At 43.2% G+C, this 18540-nt stretch overlaps 1 long non-coding RNA gene across 1 annotated transcript in view; it reads right to left on the reverse strand.

Annotated features, from left to right (window-relative positions):
* The window catches only part of LOC138302004 (uncharacterized), a 108268-nt gene that overhangs the window by 15670 nt on the left and 74058 nt on the right, over positions 1-18540 (reverse strand). The window contains exon 2 of the long non-coding RNA XR_011205213.1: positions 5054-5150. This is a non-coding gene — a long non-coding RNA (uncharacterized lncRNA). The remainder of the gene's footprint in view (positions 1-5053; positions 5151-18540) is intronic.

Raw genomic sequence — 18540 nt, forward strand, 5'->3', positions numbered from 1 at the left:
GTCCCAGCCTGAAAATACACCTTAAACCTGGGAGATTTCATGCCTTTACATTTAGGCTGACAGAGGATGTAACGCCCGCAAGCCCTACAGTCTATTTTAGGGAAACAGAGAACAAGTCTGTTATGTGTGCTCAAGCAGTTTTGCGAGCGATAAAACAGATTAAACGTGCAACACTGTACCTTCTGCTCAGTGGCCTCAATACAGCCGTCCCTCTGACACATTTTACAGTGCATTTCACACTGATGAGTTGTCTGTGTGTTGTAGATATGGTCGCAGTGGGGGCATACGTACTTGGCTCCTAGAAAACCCTTCAGGTTCAAAAAACCATAAAAGTGGTGTTCATGATGGAGAACATAAATGGTCTTGTTCTTCGCACACTCCCCGGTTGTGAAGTACTTCCAGGAACAATTGTCACAAAGAACTTTTACCATAACAGCAAAATAGTTCTCAAAAAGCCCTATGTCCCCGAAACTGACCATTCTGTTGTGTGGTATTTCAAGAGCCCCGTGGGCTTCAGCCGCTAATGACATAATCTGAGCATTGAGCGTTGTGCGATCCATCAGTAACCCACAATACGCTGGCAGCCAGACATGTGTTGGTTGCTCCTGTGTTAAAATTGAGCAACCATTGTTGTTTCTTACCAATGATCTTACTATACAAGATACTCTTTAATGGACTGGAAACACCATGTTCATGGCTGCGGACAATGAGGATTATAACTCTAAAGGTCCTGTATGCTACTATTTCTGCCTTACTCTGCAACAAGTTACAGAGTTTCTCTATAAATTCCATAGCGTCAAACATCTTGGGGTGTTGTAAGTGTGAACAATGGATTGTTTATACCCTGCCCCTGGAGACGCAGATGGAAGTAATCATTAAGAAGCACATCGTGTAACAACCTTCCTATGAGTGTTTGTACAGCTTGGTGGATGGCTAAAACACTGTGATCAGAGGAATTTATATGGTTTAGGTTAACAAACCTGAATTCCTCGTAATGTTCTGTAGCGCTAAAACGTTCTATAGTACTGAGAGAGTGCAGCTTATTCACTTAGAAATGAACATGTAATGTTTATGAACTAATGTATAATAATGCCGCATAGAAGATGTATTAATGTATTTTGCTAAACGTGTGCTTGAAATGTGCCCACGGGGAGTGGCCATCAATATATACAATGAATAATGAAACTGATTAATAATGATGAAATGTTATATTAAAGTATGATTTTGCACTAATAATAAAAGGTTATATGTTAAAGTTCTGCTAATAAATCATTAGGCCTTAGTTAGCATGAGTCGAGGCCTAGCTGCCTTGTTTCATATTAAATGTGTTTTTCTAAGGTGCAGTGTGCTGACTTGCTGAAGGACATGAACTTGTATTTTTCCAAAGCTAGAAGATGAATGTAACTGTAGTAGATCCGTTCTCATGAAATTCGACTTGCTCAGTGAAACATTCTTGCTGAATGCAACAATGTGGACTACTTGCAGGTACAAGGTCGCCTGAACCGGTACAGACAATGTAACCACTGACTGAAGATGCAAAGAGGACCACGAGAGTATGAAATCATACCGGACATTCTACCCGCTGAAGACGTCAATCATAAGGACAAATAAACTACGTGAGAACTGTTATGGGGTGACTAATTTAATGAAGTCATTGAAACCCTATTGGAGGGAGATAGTGGGGTGCTGGCCCCAACCAATTAAAACTTAGGGGATTGTACAACAGAAAAGGGATAAAAACCCTTCACACAAGGAAATGAGTTAGTTAGGGAGATGCTATTGCGATTTGCTATGACCCAGACACTTTGTTACTCTGCATAGAGACTTTGCTGTTTGGTTCTTCAAACCATCCTTGCCCTTATATTGCCCATTTACACTTTACCTCCTTATAAGGGAAGTGCCCTTTACCCGACTGCTGAATTCCTGGCTGATGGCGAATCAACTGATGTCCTGAGGACGAAGACCGAACCTGCATGCTGACCCAATATGGAGGGTAACTATATGACAATGAAATTGTCATTTTCTGTTTGCTTTTCCTTTCTAGGTACCAACTGCTTCTTTTGACAGAGACCCTAGTTAGATGTTTTCTAAATTGGTGTTGCCAAATTGTTTTGCATGAAGCCCAAAATGCCAATGCTAATTCGAGGTTAGTTGAGGGATTAACTAAACTGACGCAAATAGACAAATGACTAAATCTATGCTTTGTTGAATAACGTAATAATGATTCTCTGCTAAGGATAACGTATGTTGATGTCGTGCTATATTCTAATGTTCGTGATTCTTGCCTTGATGAAATCTTATCAGAGTTGCCACATTGTGATTATGCTAATGTGTTTCTTGGTTTTGAGACTAATAAACTTACTAGTAGGATTGTAATCAATAGGGAATAAACTTCATATAATAGTACTAAACTGGTGTGGTTATTCATTATTGCAAGGTCATGGTGGTTTCTGAGTTTTATTAATGTCTTTGACTAATTTGAATTGTCTTATTATGGTAAATATTGATGACGTTATTGACATATTGATTGACATGCTGATTAGTTATCTCCTCCTAAGGTGTCTTCAATCAGGGTCAAAAGATTCATTGGCCTAAAACAAGTCCCAGAGTGAGTAAATTAGTCATAAAGGGACCCGTTAACAGTAAAACTGTACCTTCTAACACTTTCTAAAAACACAGGTTCTGAATGCTCACCTTGAGGATCGCTGCTATCTGGTGGGCTCCAATGAGTGTCGTTCTGGGGTAGCGGAATAAGGCTCTAAGTTTTTTTTTTTTTAAGCCTCCTTGTAACACAGAGTTTGGCTTTCTTAATTTCCTTATTAAACACCTACGCTGTCTAGTGCTACCAGCCCACTTCTGTTTGTTACAAGCCCACCTGTTTTTAGGTAACTGTCCACATCCTATTTGAACAGCAGGTATTGTATTTACGGGCTGTGTGCTTGCAACTTTACCTACTACAGCCACAGCTAAGGTCCCTTCAGGGTGTTGGGGGGCTACCCATCTCTGAAGACCACCCCTTGAAGTCCTAAAACACCCAATGTTTGTGATGTTCCTTCCTGACTTTATTTTTTGAGACGTAACAGGAGTCACTTTATATGCCAAGGTATAGGATTTTGGGGCTTTTAAGGAGTTGTTGGGGGGTTCTAGTTGCCTTTGAGTGCACATAAGAACCCTAGAGCCTTAGTGAGTATGTCAAGGGTTTTGTTTTTATATTCAGACCTCTGGATACCCTTATTACAAAAAGCGGATCTTACACTCCTTAGAGGGACACGGCTACCTAGTCATTCTTGTATATTGTCCATGTCTACAGCGGCTGTTTCACAAGCTTGGACCACCTCCCTTCTACACCTTGCCAGCCTCAGTATTAACGCTATCTGGGATGGTCTGGAGGACCCAGTATCACAACCCACCTTCCCCACTTTTGAGATCTTGAGGTTCAGTCAGGATTTTTGTTTTTTAACAGTCTGCTGTATTTCTTTCAGATATGCTTCCAAATCCCTGCTGTAGGCCATTGCACCATATTTTGGACTGTTATGTGAGTCATTAGATGTGTGGTGCATATTACCCTGGGCCACCCCGGCGGCAGAATTGCTGATAATCTCAATTAGCCCTTTCTGAATGGGAGGGTAAGGATGGGTCAAACAAATAGGGCCCCAATGTGAACACCCTGGGGCATCGGAGGCCTGATCCTTGCTAGACGGGCTACCAAAACTCTGATTTTGTGAACCGCTACCCCCTGTACTGCTGTCAGGGTTTGTTGAGGAGGAGGGTGAAGACCAATGTGCGCATGCACTTGATATAGGGCTGGTGGGGTCTTACTGCCCCGGGGTGTAATTGGTGACATCAGAAATGGGGAAGTTAAATGGTGGTCATAATAACTCAAGGCCTCTGAGGTGTAGGAAGTGCTGGGGCTATGAGCGGGTGATTGAGGTACAGATCATTGTAGCCCTTCGGGGGCTGTGCTAGAAGGGCCACTCTGCATTGCTGTGGCTGTTGCTCTAAACCCACTAGTTCCCTGAGAAGTCCAATACATCCTCTATGGGGTGATCATTTTCCAAATGTGTGTCCAAAAGACTAGAAGGGCTAGTTATACAGGGTGTTGGTGCTAGGTCACCGACAGGCCCCTCTATATTAGGCTAAACGGTAAACATTTAGAATGATGCAGATTATGTGGAACAGCCTGAGCCATAACTGTATTTTTTACAGACAGGTCTAAAGGCAATGATTGTAGCTTAGGAGATGCTAGCTTCTTCTTGCGGTTCCTTAAGAACAGCCAATTTATTTTAGGCTTGTTGCACTGGTCAGGGTCCAAACCATTGGTTCTACATGGTGCTGGGTCTTGTGTGTCTGAGGCTGTAAGCGCTCCACTGTTAGTGTGTCCAAACCCTTGCACATAGGGATTCACTGTAGAAGTGTTCATGGTACTGGGCATTGCCTTTTTATTTCTGGTGTGGTGTGGTTAAGGGCTGTACCTGGTCTATGACAGATGTCTGTAGATCTGCTGCTTGGTTTGCCCTGGTGCCCTGCGTTGATCATGGCTGCTGCTGCAGCCTTTGTGTTTTGAAGGGTCACTGTGTTGTCCTTTAAAAGCATTGCCGTACGCTTAGCCTTACGGCTGACCCCTCCAGAGCTCTTTTGTGATGACTCTGTGATGTAAGGATAACAAAATACATATTAGGTATTGCTATAGCAGTGATATCCTAGAGGTGAAAGAGGTTTGAGAAACAATAAGAATTGAATTCATTTGGCTCTACAATTTCTTAAATGCACCTGCTGTGTTCTGCTGTGAGGAGCCTTTCTTTATAGGTGACCGTCCTTAGGCGATAGGACTTCTTTTTGTGAACCGTCTTTTTAATGCCCCCTACCACATTCTGCATCACAGGCATGTGGGCCGCTTGTACTGCCTAGGGGTCTGGAAAAAAATAATAATAAAATGTCACATTCGCAATATAATACCCTGACTGTAGATTCTCTCTGAGGGTGCCTTCCACAGGGTTTTTATGGAGCATTTTAAGTTTTTCACAGTGTTTACACAAGGACTCATTTTATTCACCCGCAAAAGCTGTATCCTGAGACAGTATGCTAGGGCCATCTTGAGACTGGAGGATGTTGTAGAGCACCCAGGGCCAGCTGCAGGTCTGCATCATAACCTGTAAAAGAACACAAACACAGGAAAACATTAATGACAAAAAATAAATAACAAAAAAAAAAACCAAGCAAGACATTGTTGTTTAGGATGGATGCTGACAATGTTCTCTGAACTATAAATCTCTAGATGCATATACCTTGTTGCAAGACATCCATTTCCTCTGGGGACAGCGTTAGCTCTTGGGGATCATGTGTACAGAAGAGACAAAGAGGACTTTTAGCTCCTAATGCTTTTTACGCTACATTTATAATTGCCTGAGAGCCACTCATTTAAATGAAATACTAGTCCTGGATAATATATTGTTAAAACCATCACTCAGCAACCTATCAAAACGTCCAATACTAGAGACACCTCTGGTGAGTAAAACACATAAAATATTAATGTAAAGGTCTAATTACAGATTCCTTTTTCCACCAATTGTTCAGAACTACATTCGTATAATTTGAATAAACGTTCCACATATAAAAAAAAAACCTCTTAAAGTCTCTTTTAGCAACTGTTTTTAATTAAGACCATGTCTAGACCCTTGTGCTTTACTTATCCTTTCTGCTTAACAGTCTTACTGAGTGTGTTACAGCTACATTAACAAAAGCCTATTAAATATATACCAAAAGGTTGTAAAAATGCTTAATCAAATAACTAATAGTTGAAGCGTTACCCTATCCTAATGACCGTAATCCTTATTAAATAGCACGGTAAACATACTTGAAGAGGTATATACTAATACAGATGTCACATTTCAAGATACATTTTTACATACACAATTAAAAATAAAATTCATTTTAAGCAGGCTCTCTCATGATGGTAGCTGTTAAGTACCCTCTCAACCCCACAAATCATGCCACTACAAGGTTCTGAAAGTACTTTATAGAAAAACCGCTTGTTCACATTTCTCAACCCTAGAGTTGTTTATCAAAAATCCACAGGTGCTTGTGCACAACATTACATCTAGGAGTCTGTCAATATGGCATTACTTATATGGTTCCAGAACCTTCACAACATTATTTACACATATTACTGTATCATATAAAGTCCATTTAATGATCCCATAATTACAATAATTATAAAAGTAAAACACATAGCATTTAACAATTTGAAACAAAATACAGCTAATTGTATGTATGTACAATGGATTGGCTGCCTGCTCCTAGGATCCATTCCTGGTTTTTGCCCTCACTCCCCATGCTCTCAGCCATGTGGGGTAGAGTTATGGGGGTTGCCTTGCCTGCACGGAAGGGAGCAAGCTGAGTCCAGCCTTGAGCTCCACATCCTGGCCTGTAATCAGCTTGGACCCTTTGTAGACCAGCCCAGGTATGGAGCTGTCTGTGTGGGCTTTTAGTGGTGTTGCAGGGTGCTGTGGTTAACGGCTGCGAACGGTCTGGTCCGCAGCCCGTGGTGCAGTTGGGGGGTAAGAGGGGCCCCCAACCCCTCATCTTATGTTTTATGGCCTAATAGGGTTGGGGTAGGGACCCAGCCCCTCATCTTACTATTGGGTGTAATGGCGGGCGGGATCCCAAACTGTGTCCAGCTCAGGACCCTGCCCCAGCATTACACGTGTACTATTAGGGCTGAGTCCCGAGCCGCGTGCAGTTCGGGACCCTGTCCGCCATTAAACAAGTGTTGTTAGGACCGAGTGGGGCCCCCAACCATTCCGAACAACAACCGTGTAATGGCGGGTGGGGTCCCGAACTGCGCACGGCTCGGGACCCTGCCTTTCATTACACAAGTTCTGTTAGGACAGGTGGGGCAGGGTCCCGAGCCGCTCACAGTTCAAGACCCCGTCTGCCAACATTGTAAGGATTTGAATAGGTGCGGGCCGAAGTTGGGAGCTCTGTTCTGGCCCCCAGCCCTTACCGACACCTATACAAGTGTCTGTAATGCCGGTGGCTGGGGCTCAGCCCTGGCTGAGGCCATTTCAGAAACTTGAATAGGTATCGGCAGGGGATAGGGGCCCGAACTGTGCCCCGCTCTGAGCCTCTGCTACCGCGATGCTGCCTGTGTTTGTGGAGCAGGGTCCCATACCACACCCTCCATGGATCCCTTCCCCGCAACACATGAAGACCTATTGTGGATGGGGGCAGGGGTCCGGGTAAAGGACTCGGACATTCACCCTTAAGCCAAGAGTCCATTACAGAATGTGGATTAGGATTGCGTTGTAGACCTGCGTAGCTCACTGTTAGGTTCCCATCAAATCCTCCCCTAGAAGGTTGCAATGGAGGGCGGAGGGGCTGAGCAGCGAGCTGCGTTGGCCCCCAAACCTCCATTACAGGAAGATAGGTGAGGACCGTGCAGGGTCACTGTTCTGTCTCCTGCCCTCAACTGTATCATTCTGAGTGGTTGTTTTAAATAACATTTCCCATATGTTGCATGATTTTTAACTTTTAAAAATTCTGTTCAGCTCTACATATATGGACCTTTACCCGCCTACCCATCGCAAATTAAACATCTCCCTTCACAAAAGTACAAGACACACACATTGCACTATGGGTGACATAGGCATTGTCTAAGATAGGGCAAAACTACATTATAGCATATACAAACAGGCCATAGTTACTTACCTTAAGTAGAAGAGGGTTAGCATCACTAGTCTGTGTTCTGCCCTTCATATTTTTCATCCCTGCTGGTCTGGGTAACCCTGCTCACCGCAAAATTCAAATACGTAGTTCAGAAAAAGAGATCTGTGAATGTGGGGGTGCTTTTATACCGCCTCACTGTGCTAATTATGCATAGGGTTTGTGGAGGGTTGGGCCTTAAAATAGACTTCTGTGTTAGGTTTGCATTACATGGCCCTTCTTTAGTTTCAAACCTTTAATTGCATGGGCAATTTATAATTTAACTTCTACTGATCCTCTTTGAACCCTGTCCTGGGAACTCTTTGGGTTAACATCTACTTTAGGTTTGCACTGCATGTCATCTGTTTGTTTCAAACTTTTAACTGCATGGCCTGCTTATCATTTGACAGCTGTTGAACACCTTTGATTTCTGTCCTGGGAACTCTTGGGGGGCAGACATCTGTTTGTTTCAAACCTTGATTGTTTGGTCAGTTTACACTTTGACAGCTGTTGAACACCTTTGATCCCTGTCCTGGGAACTCTTTGGGGGCAGACATCTGTTTGTTTCACACCATGATTGTTTGGTCAGATTACACTTTGACAGCTGCTGACTACCTTTCAATCGTGTCCTGGGAACTCTTGGGGGCAGACATGTGTTTGTTTCAAACCTTAATTGTTTGGTCAGTTTACACCTTGACAGCTGCTGACAGCCTTTCAAACCTGTCCTGGGAACTCTTGGGGACTGACATCTGTTTTAGGTTTGCACTGCATGTCATCTGTTTGTTTCAAACCTTAATTTTGTGGTAATTTTACACTTTGACATCTGTTGAACACCTTTCATTCCTATCATGGGAATTCTTATGGGGGCAGACATCTTTTTTAGGTTCTCATTTCTAAAATTGAATGGTTAGCTCTAACAAAATCCACATTTCACCAGCTCCCTTTTTTGGATTAGCCAGCAGTGTGGAAGTTTGGCCTTACATTTCCGATGCTCCTCCCTGTGAGGAGACACCCAGAGGCCACATGATCCTGACAGTCTGACATGTCCAGACTTCTCCTCTGAGGCGCAGAAACAGGGTATAGACCAGCAGGGCCCCCATTTTACACAGCCCATAGCTCTAGACACTTGGGCTAGGACCCTGGCACATGACTAACACGTGATCACATGATGGCACAACCCACATGACCCACTTCATCTATGTCAGATCTTGGGTGGGCTCTTAGGGGCACCGGAAGTCCCGGTAATGGATGTGACATAATTTCTGGGGCTGGAGGGGATAACTGTCACTTTCCAGTTTGATGAGGAATGGTATCCCAGTATTCTACTATTGCATTATATTTGGAGTTGAGCAGACACAAAATGTATTTATTTGTTTCTGGACTGCGAGATTTATGTGGAGGAAGGAAGGATTATGAATACAATTTATAGAAAACCTACTTCAAGCTCAACCCATTCTTCACATCATAAGCAGAATATCCCTTATGGTGAACTGCAGCACGTATGTAGAATTTGCAGTGCTGAAACTATCAGACCATAGTAATAAAGGAAAAAAGGAGGTTTGTAAAGAGGGCCCACATGAACCATGTTATCAACACAGTGGTAGAAAGAGCCAGCAAATTCTCTACAAATGAATTGATACAGATTAAATCTAAGAACCTGAAAGAAGAGAAAATAAAGCAACTGTCAGGTTCATCATGAAATATAATCATGCATGTTCAAAGATCTATCAGATCTTGATTAGATTTTTGCATTTGCTGTTGCTTGACAAAGGCAATTTCAAAAAAATGAATGAAAGGGTTGGGATCACTTTAAGTGTGATAAATCATAGGATATTTTTTTTGACTGGATACCTGACCATTGTGACAAAGGTTAGGTACTGGAGTTCTGCATAAATATTGACATTTATTTTTCTCTGAGATTTTTATTCTCTTTATATATTGAAATAAACTCACTGGAAGTCAGACTTTCCTGATCCTTGTGTAATTTTGATTTTGTTTTTTTGTGTCTCTTTTCAATATGTTCATGCTTCTATGTATTCAACTCCACGTGGGGGTTTACTCTTCTTGGGCTGAAAACAATTTTAGAGGAGCCAATGGGTGCATTATAAATAAAGGGAGCACTTTTCCTTGCAATTATTCTCTTTTTTCACTCTGTGGTATATCAGACCTTTGACAGCTCTCTAGGCTCCACATGTTATGGGTCATAAGGCCCTTGCGTTTACCTATTTGATTTTGTAATCAGTTTGAAAACTGGTTCTCATATGCAGTTGAGCGTGGAGATGGCCTTAATTGTTCCTTCATATTCTAAATAAGTTTTTTGTTTGTTTGCTCAGTTTTTTCTTTCCTTCCTTTTTATACTCATTACTGGTTTTGGGCATTTCCTATTTGGTGACCTTATTGACAAAAAAGTATTCTTTGTGAATACAGTCATTTAATTATTCTTTGGCTTCGATGAAACAACATTAGTAGTCTCCAAACATTTGTTGGCCTATTTTCCTGTATTATATAAACCTAATTTGTGGCAAACATATTCACAATAAAATAAGATAAATGAGGAATTGCACAAGTCTCCAGTGTGATACCTACAAAAAAGAGGAGCGATGTTAAACCACTATTAAAAAAGGATTTTCATCTTCATAACTCACTAGAGTGTTGCCATTTCTTTTGGCTTTTGAATGTTTATATTTAACTTGCAGCATGATGACTATGTATTGTGGCAGGTGGAAGACGGTTCCAGAACTGGGCCTGAATAATTACTAGAAGATAGAAAACAAACAGGGCTAAAGTGCAGCTGTGGTTTCCTTTGGTTCTAACACCTTAATGTATGTTTTAAAAAACTCAGGAATTCACTCATGCAGCAGCCACACAAACAATAATACCAATGCAACACTCATGACCTCACCTTCATGTGACAAATACAATTACAAAAGTCATATATAATGTTCAAGGTGAGATTAGATGTCACATTACCATTAAAGCTACAAGACAGTAAATTTAGTATTATGCATTGATTTGAGTATGTTATGTTATTTAACAACAGTGTGCTTGTGGGAGTTGTTACTTATTGGAAAAAATATTGTTAGATTTTAGCATTGCATTTGGTGTATGAGTTATGGTTTACATGCCTGTTGTTTGAGCTATTTATCATGGAGCTAAACATAACTGGCAAATTTCAGTGGTTTATAAGTGTTGGTTTATAACCATAACTTCACTTTAACTGTATTTCAGGTGTATGTCTGAGATTTTTAATGGTAAGGTGTTACTGTGGTGTTATTAATGTGTATACTGAACGCTAACCATAACTTTTCTTTAACCATGCTTTCTTTTCTCAGTAAATTTCTGGGTTTTTAGAACGCATTCAAAATCCAACTTTCATGGAAATGTACCATAACCTGTTGCAGATGTCATTTAGACATGCACGGTGGGGAATGTCTTCAAGGCCTGGCATAGGTTAAGACCATTTATTTTCACATTTAACTTTTTAAGGATTTCACGGACCCAGACAGAGATTTGCAAACTGTGCCCCCTCTATTGGACCTGCTGCTGGATTTGTCGATCCTCCATATTTCTTTGCCATGGATCCCACAGCCCCTAGAGTCAGGAATGGGTTCATACAACACTAGGAAATTGACATTTATGTGTTAACTGGGGGTCCTTTGGGAGTCCTTCCAGCTGAGCAAGGGTCTCCTGCCCTCTCCCTGCTCCCATATAGCTGTCTTATGAACCATCCGCAGACTGACAGTGCCATAGCCTTAAACTTGTTGACAGGTCACATGATTTTTTTCTAACACAAAATTCTTAAAAACTACAGATGTGCACCAAACCAACTATGGCACTTGCCATGCTTCATATAAATTCTTTCTGTCTCCCAAAAAAACACAGTTATGGTTAGGATCACAATTCATAACTTGTTCTGTATGCCTAACTATAACTTGAAAAATTCAGTGGGTTTTTGGTTTTAATTCATAAACATAAATCCACTGTGGGCCTCATTATGAGTTTGGCGGTCCCAAAGCTGCCATGTTGGTGGTGGCGGTCATACCGCCAACAGGCTGGAGGAGAAGAATGCTAAATTATGACATTGACGGTATACAGCCAAGCACTGCCGGCACTGCCACAGAGGTCTGGCCTCCATGGACAACAGGCCAGCAGAGACCATGTTTCCGCAGGACAGATTACGAAGTTGCACACCACCAAGGTTTCTGCCGCGATTGCACCACCACAGAAACCCAGGCGGAAATAAACTGCATAAAAGGAGAAACCCACCTTCAAGAAGCCATACTCGCCTGGAGTCACCATGGAAAGTGAACTACACGTCATCCCGCTACTCCTGCTCGCACAAAGACTTAGGAATCTGCGAATACGACAATGACAGCGACCGTAAGTACACACACTTACCTGTTACTGTTGTATATTGTACACTTTTGTACACTTACATAACATACATTCGGGAAGCGAGTGCGAGGGTGACACTTGCACATGATTGCACACTGACACGCATAATCACATACAGCCACAGACACAACCGCACATACACCACAACCACGGGATGGCCACTACACACACCCGCACATACACATGTCACAAACATACACAGGTATGCACAGAAACACAGTACAGGACCACCCTCACACAGTAACACACAACACCACAACACGTCACAACTGTCATACAACTGCACCATCTCCAATCTCTAGGCAGGGACCCATAGTGAACACTACCCATGGACACATCACACATAAATCACAATGTAACACCAACAGGGAACAAACACACACAATCACACAACCATAATACTTACCGATCGACTTACACAGAACATTGTAGCTAACACACCATGCACAAAACATGCACACAGTCAAAGAATACAAAGTGACATAACACACCAACAAATACATGTGAACACAAATACTACTCAATATCAACACAACACAATGTGTCGAACATACAAATGTCAATCACACAACACACACCCAAACACTGTCAGACCAAAGCACTGCACATAGCCTCACATACTGGCTAAACAACACAGGTAGCACAAGCACCACAAACACATACAGATACTGACACACAACTAATGACAGCCTGGAACAACTCCATACTAGGTAAAGAAATGCATGACAAAGATTTTACCACTAAACCAACAACAGGTTGGTTCAAATGTTTTCAAATTCAGTGGAAAGTGCAAGTCAAAAGCCATAGGCCAGTCCAAAAAGTGACAGTCTTTATGCACACAGTGCACAGATGTATGCCCAAAACTTGACTCCTGACTGTCATGTTGTAACCTCAACAGGAAAGGGCATCTATGGGGTAGGTAGGCACCTCAGGGGTTATCTGCGGGAAGGGGTTTAGGATTTGTGGGGGGGGGCTTAGGGATCTGGCTTGATAGGGGGGTTTTGGCTTTGTTTTAGATTTAGGGGAGGGTTTTATTATTTTGGGGGGTAGACTTCTTGTCAGCGGGAGGGGCATGGGTACTTGCAGCAGAGGTTTTGGAGGTGGAAGGTCCTGACTTGGGGATGGACACTGAACATCTAGGGGAATATTGTGGTGAGAGAGGAATAGGGAAAAGGGCAAACTCAGAAAGGAAAGCTTTTTTCCACACATGAGGACGGTCATGGTAAAAGGGTTTGGGTGTGGAGGGAGAAGGACTGGTTCTCTGAGGTGTTATTGTGGATGTCTTGAGCGCATGTGTACGCGAGGTATGTTTGTGTGTGGTGGCTGTCTGTTGGGTGGGTGAGTGAGGGTGTTTATGTGTTTTGGGATGGGAGGGGTGGAGGTGCTGGGGGATGCCATAATGGCAGCAAAAACAATGAAAATTGTACCTATATAGGAGGTGTGCTGCCCTATGTAGCATGACCACAATACATTGGCTAAGGGAATAGCAGGCTAGCCACATAACTTCAAAATACCATGTACATGGTACACATAGTCTGAACTCACGTCAATGATATGTCTTGCACTAGGAAAGTAAAATTACCACCATGCTTTTCATCATGTAGGATGTCCACCCTGATTAAACATTACATTTGCCAATGTACAGTCCATACTTTACAATGGGGACACCTCCTCACACCTGACCCAGCAGGTTACATACAGAGCAGTATAGCAGTACACATATGACACAGTCACATGTGCATCACCACAGGGACACAGTCACATGTGTCCCTGTTCACAATAGAATGTCCACACCTGTATATCAGTGTTATAAACTGTACACCTAGGTGTTTGTTAGAAATGGGGTCTTTGGTTGGCAGTCAGGTTACCCCCTGTCCAAGCAAGGACCCTCACTCTAGTCAGGGTAAAGGAGAGTCACCCTCAGTTAACCCCCGCTCACCCCCTTGGCAGCTTGGCACAAGCAGGCAGGCTTAACTTCAGAGTCTAGGTGTAAAGTATTTGTACCAACACACACAGTAACTCAGTGAAAACACTACAAAATGACACGACACAGGTTTAGAAAAATAGGTAATATTTATCTAAACAAAACAAGACCAAAACGACAAAGTTCCACCACACAAGTCAAGTTATGAATGAAAAAGCAAAAAGAGTCTTAAATCCTTAGAAAAAAGTGCTAACACTGTTAGCGTGAAAAAGTACCTGGGTTGCATCAAAATAACACCGCACGGGCGAGTGTGTGTTGGAAAAGGCCTGAGATGCGTTGATTTCTCACTCGCAAGCGAGACTGTGCATCATTCCTCCTGCGGTCGGGTCGGCATGCGTCGTTTTTCCTCTCCACAGGACAGCGATGCGTCAATTCGGAGAGAGGCACCTCGGGTCCAGGCAGGGTTTGCATTGGTTTTCCACACCCAGCGAGGTTTGCATCGAAAATCCAGTTGCACGGTATAAGAAAAACGCGCTATGTGGGGTTGCAACGTTAACAACCTCCTTCAGCAGGTGCTGCACGTCGTTTCTCCAGCCGCCTGAGTCGATCTTCCAGCCACAGGTGGAGCGTAGATTTCAGCCGGGACTTGGAAGGTGCGTGGAAAATTTCCCCACACGGCGGTCTGTGCATCGATTTTCAGTCTTTGGCTGCCAGCTTCACCTTTCCAGGTCCCAGGAACTGGATAGGGCACCACTTGGCAGGGCAGGAGTCTCAGCAGAGAGTCCAGGTGCTGACAGGGGAAGTCTTTGATGGCCCTGAGACTTCAACAACAGGAGGCAAGCTCAGCTCAAGCCCTTGGAGATTTCTTCAAAAGCAGGAATGCACAACAAAGTCCAGTCTTTGTCCCCTTTTACAGGTAGAAGCAGCAACTGCAGGATAGCTCAACAAAGCACAGTCACAGGCAGGGCAGCAATTCTCCTCAGCTCTTCAGCTCTTCTCCTTGGCAGAGGTTCCTCTTGATTTCCAGAAGTGATCTAATTTTTCAGGGGTTTGGGTGCTCTTCTTATACCCATTTTGGCCTTTGAAGTAGGCTTACTTCAAAAGAAAGTCTTGCTTGTTTGTGAGATCCTGACTTGCCTAGGCCAGGCCCCATACACACACCAGTGGGTTGGAGACTGCATTGTGTGAGGACAGGCACAGCCCTTTCAGGTGTAAGTGACCACTCCTCCCCTCTCTCGTAGCACAGATGGCTCATCAGGATATGCAGGCTACAGCCCAGCTCCCTTTGTGTCACTGTCTAGAGAGAGGTGCAAACAGCCCAACTGTCAAACTAACCCAGACAGGGAATCCACAAACAAGCAGAGTCAGAATGCTTAAGAATGAATGTCAGAATGTTTAAGCAAGAAAATGCCTACTTTCTGAAAGTGGCATTTTCAAACACACAATCTCAGAACCAACTTTACTAAAATATGTATTTTTAAATTGTGAGTTCAGAGACCCCAAACTCCACATGTCCATCTGCTCCCAAAGGGAATCTACACTTTTTAAAGGTAGCCCCCATCTTAACCTAAGAGAGAGATAGGCCTTGCAACAGTGAAAAATGAATATAGCAGTATTTCACTATCAGGACATATAAAACATATAAGTACATGTCCCACCTTTAACATATACTGCACTCTACCCCTGGGGCTACCTAGCGCCTACCTTAGGTGTGTCTTACATTTAAGAAAAGGGAAGGTTTAGGCCTGGCAAGTAGGTACACTTGCCAAGTTGAATTGGCAGTTAAACACTGCACACACAGAGACTGCAGTGGCAGGTCTGAGACATGTTACAGGGCTACTAATGTGGGTGGCACAACCAGTGCTGCAGACACACTAGTAGCATTTGATTTACAAACCCTGGACACCTCTAGTGCACTATACTAGGGACTTACCAGTAAATCAAATATGCCAATCATGGAAATCCAATTACACATATATTTTACAGAGGAGCACTTGCACTTTAGCACTGGGTAGCAGTGGTAAAGTGCCCAGATTAACAAAAACAGCAAAAACAGAGTCCAGCACACATCAAAAACCTGGGAAACAGATGCAAAACATTAGGGGAGACCACGCCAAGGATGCCAAGTCTAACAGTGTTCCTAGGGGACACTTTGCCTTTAGCGATTCCCATGTTGTTACAGCTTAAATACTTACACGGTATACACTAAACTGGCAGAGGGATGTACATGTGTGTGGTCTGTATTTACCCCCTTTTTGCTGATGTGCTGCTGTCAAAAGCCCATCCAACTCAGGGTAGATCACTGCCAAAATGCAGGTCATTAGGGGGTCAAGGTACGATTGGCAGTCCTCCCTCGTTGGTAGGACATCCCCAGCTGGGCCTCTGCGGTCTTCAGGGTTTAGCGTTGCAGGTCCTCCTACCGCTTTCTACAGTGGGTGCTCCGCTGGATGTGGATCCACAGGGTCCACAATCACTTGGTGATGGCACGTCAGATTCTCTTTTTTTGAGGGATGTTGACCTGCATGGATAACACAGACAAAAGGAGAAAGTTATGGCCACATGCACCATACCAACACAAATGGTCAGAACACATCAGTCACAGCAAGTAAGAAAACATTCCCTTCTCAGTTCAAACTACTTCCCAATTTTCCATCTGCAGCCAGCCCATCTGCGAAGTGGAGTCACCCCTACAACGTGCATGATCAGTACAGGTATTGACTAGACACATATAACCAGGACACATGATTGTTCATAACTTAGTATGTCCCTATTAACATTTCTCACACCATTATTGTTGGACATGCTGCAATCTATGTTGTGTATAGAGGAAGTTAGATTACACACTACCTACCATGTATCAGTACTGTATGTCTGCCTATGCACATGTACAAATGTCCATACACCCACACATGATTGCCCAATCCTTCACTACTGCACATTTCATGTACACCATCATACACTCCACTTTCTACACATTAGTATACCATTGGATTCACCTGCTCCTCTGGTGCACCTTATAGCTGTTTATAGAGGTGTAGGACCTCATCCACAAGCTTGTTCAGCTCTTCTGGAGTGAAGACTGGGGCCCTTTCACATGCAGGATGTGGCATGATAGCTCCCCGATGCTGTACACAGCAGTTCAGGTAGTAGAGGTATTGCTGGCAGCAGTCTTAGGAGTCAAGTGAGGGATTCTGCAGAAGGTGGCAGTCACACCATCACGTCCGCCACATACATGACCGTAACCACCGGCGAATATCACCATTGGCCCAAGTACACTAAAGGCAGCAATGTGTTCCAGTGGCAATGTCCACCGCGGTTGTAACCACCTACCCCCATCACGACATACGCCAGTGGAGTTAGGTCACTTCCTCATGTCCAGTACAGTAGGTCAGGCAGCTGCCATTTTGAGGCAATTATATGTATGGGAAAGTAATGAAAGGTGCATCATTTACTAATAACTATATTGTACGAACAAGTTTTAAGTGCTGCTTTCATGTTTAGTAGTCTCATTGCGCATGTGGGTAGTAAAAGCTGTGTAAAAGAGGTATGGCTGGTAATGGAAATGAAAATCTATTCTCAACATCCTGTTTGCAACATCAATGCAGTATAGGTGCAACAAAGATGTTTCACATGTAAATTAGGTTGCACTATCAAACACTGCCAGTCACATATGTATGCATGTAAAGTACATCTGAATGTTTGGGGAATCTGCATCAAGGGGAACTGACATAGAATGCATTGCATTATGCTGTACATCAATTGTCATATATTTAATCTGACATCATATGGAGATACGTGTGACTTGTAAATGAACATATTCATTATGTGTACATTGTAAAATTCATCTTCAATCTGTTTCTGTCCCAGAGAGTTACCCTGGCATGAGAGGAAGACAGCCTCCAATGTAACGGCCACTAGTAGATCTGCATACCATGGAGTAGAGACATATTATACAAATATATCACCTGAATAGGCATTCCATTCATGGATCTATGTAATCATTTGGAGCCAGATCTGATGTCTGCCATTCGCAATCCCAATAGCATACCTCCCATTGTTCAAGTCATGTCAGTGCTACACTTCCTGACAACAGGGTCCTTTCAGAATACAGTGGCCCTAACTGCACGGATTTCTCAGCCCATGTTCAGTATGATTTTGAAGGCTGTACTGTCACATTGTTGAAACACCTACACAGATACATCAGATTTCCCTTACATGCAGATTTGACCTATGTGAAGGCAGAGTATTATGCTTTGAGATACATTCCATATGTGGTTGGAGCCATGGACGGCACCCATATAGCCTTGGTCCCCCCCAGTGTCAATGAACAGGTATATAGGAACTTGAAAAACTACAACTCCATCAACGTCCAAGTGGTGTGTTTGGCAGACCAGTACAATTCACAAGGACGTGCTAAGTATCCTGGATCAGTCCATGATTCCTTCGTCATGCGGAACAGCAATATCCCACTGCTGATGACACAACTTTACATGGAGAGGCCTGCCTGGTTAGTAAGTCAC

The sequence above is a fragment of the Pleurodeles waltl genome, chromosome 6 (genome assembly GCF_031143425.1).
Source record: "Pleurodeles waltl isolate 20211129_DDA chromosome 6, aPleWal1.hap1.20221129, whole genome shotgun sequence".
Classification (NCBI taxonomy): domain Eukaryota; kingdom Metazoa; phylum Chordata; class Amphibia; order Caudata; family Salamandridae; genus Pleurodeles; species Pleurodeles waltl.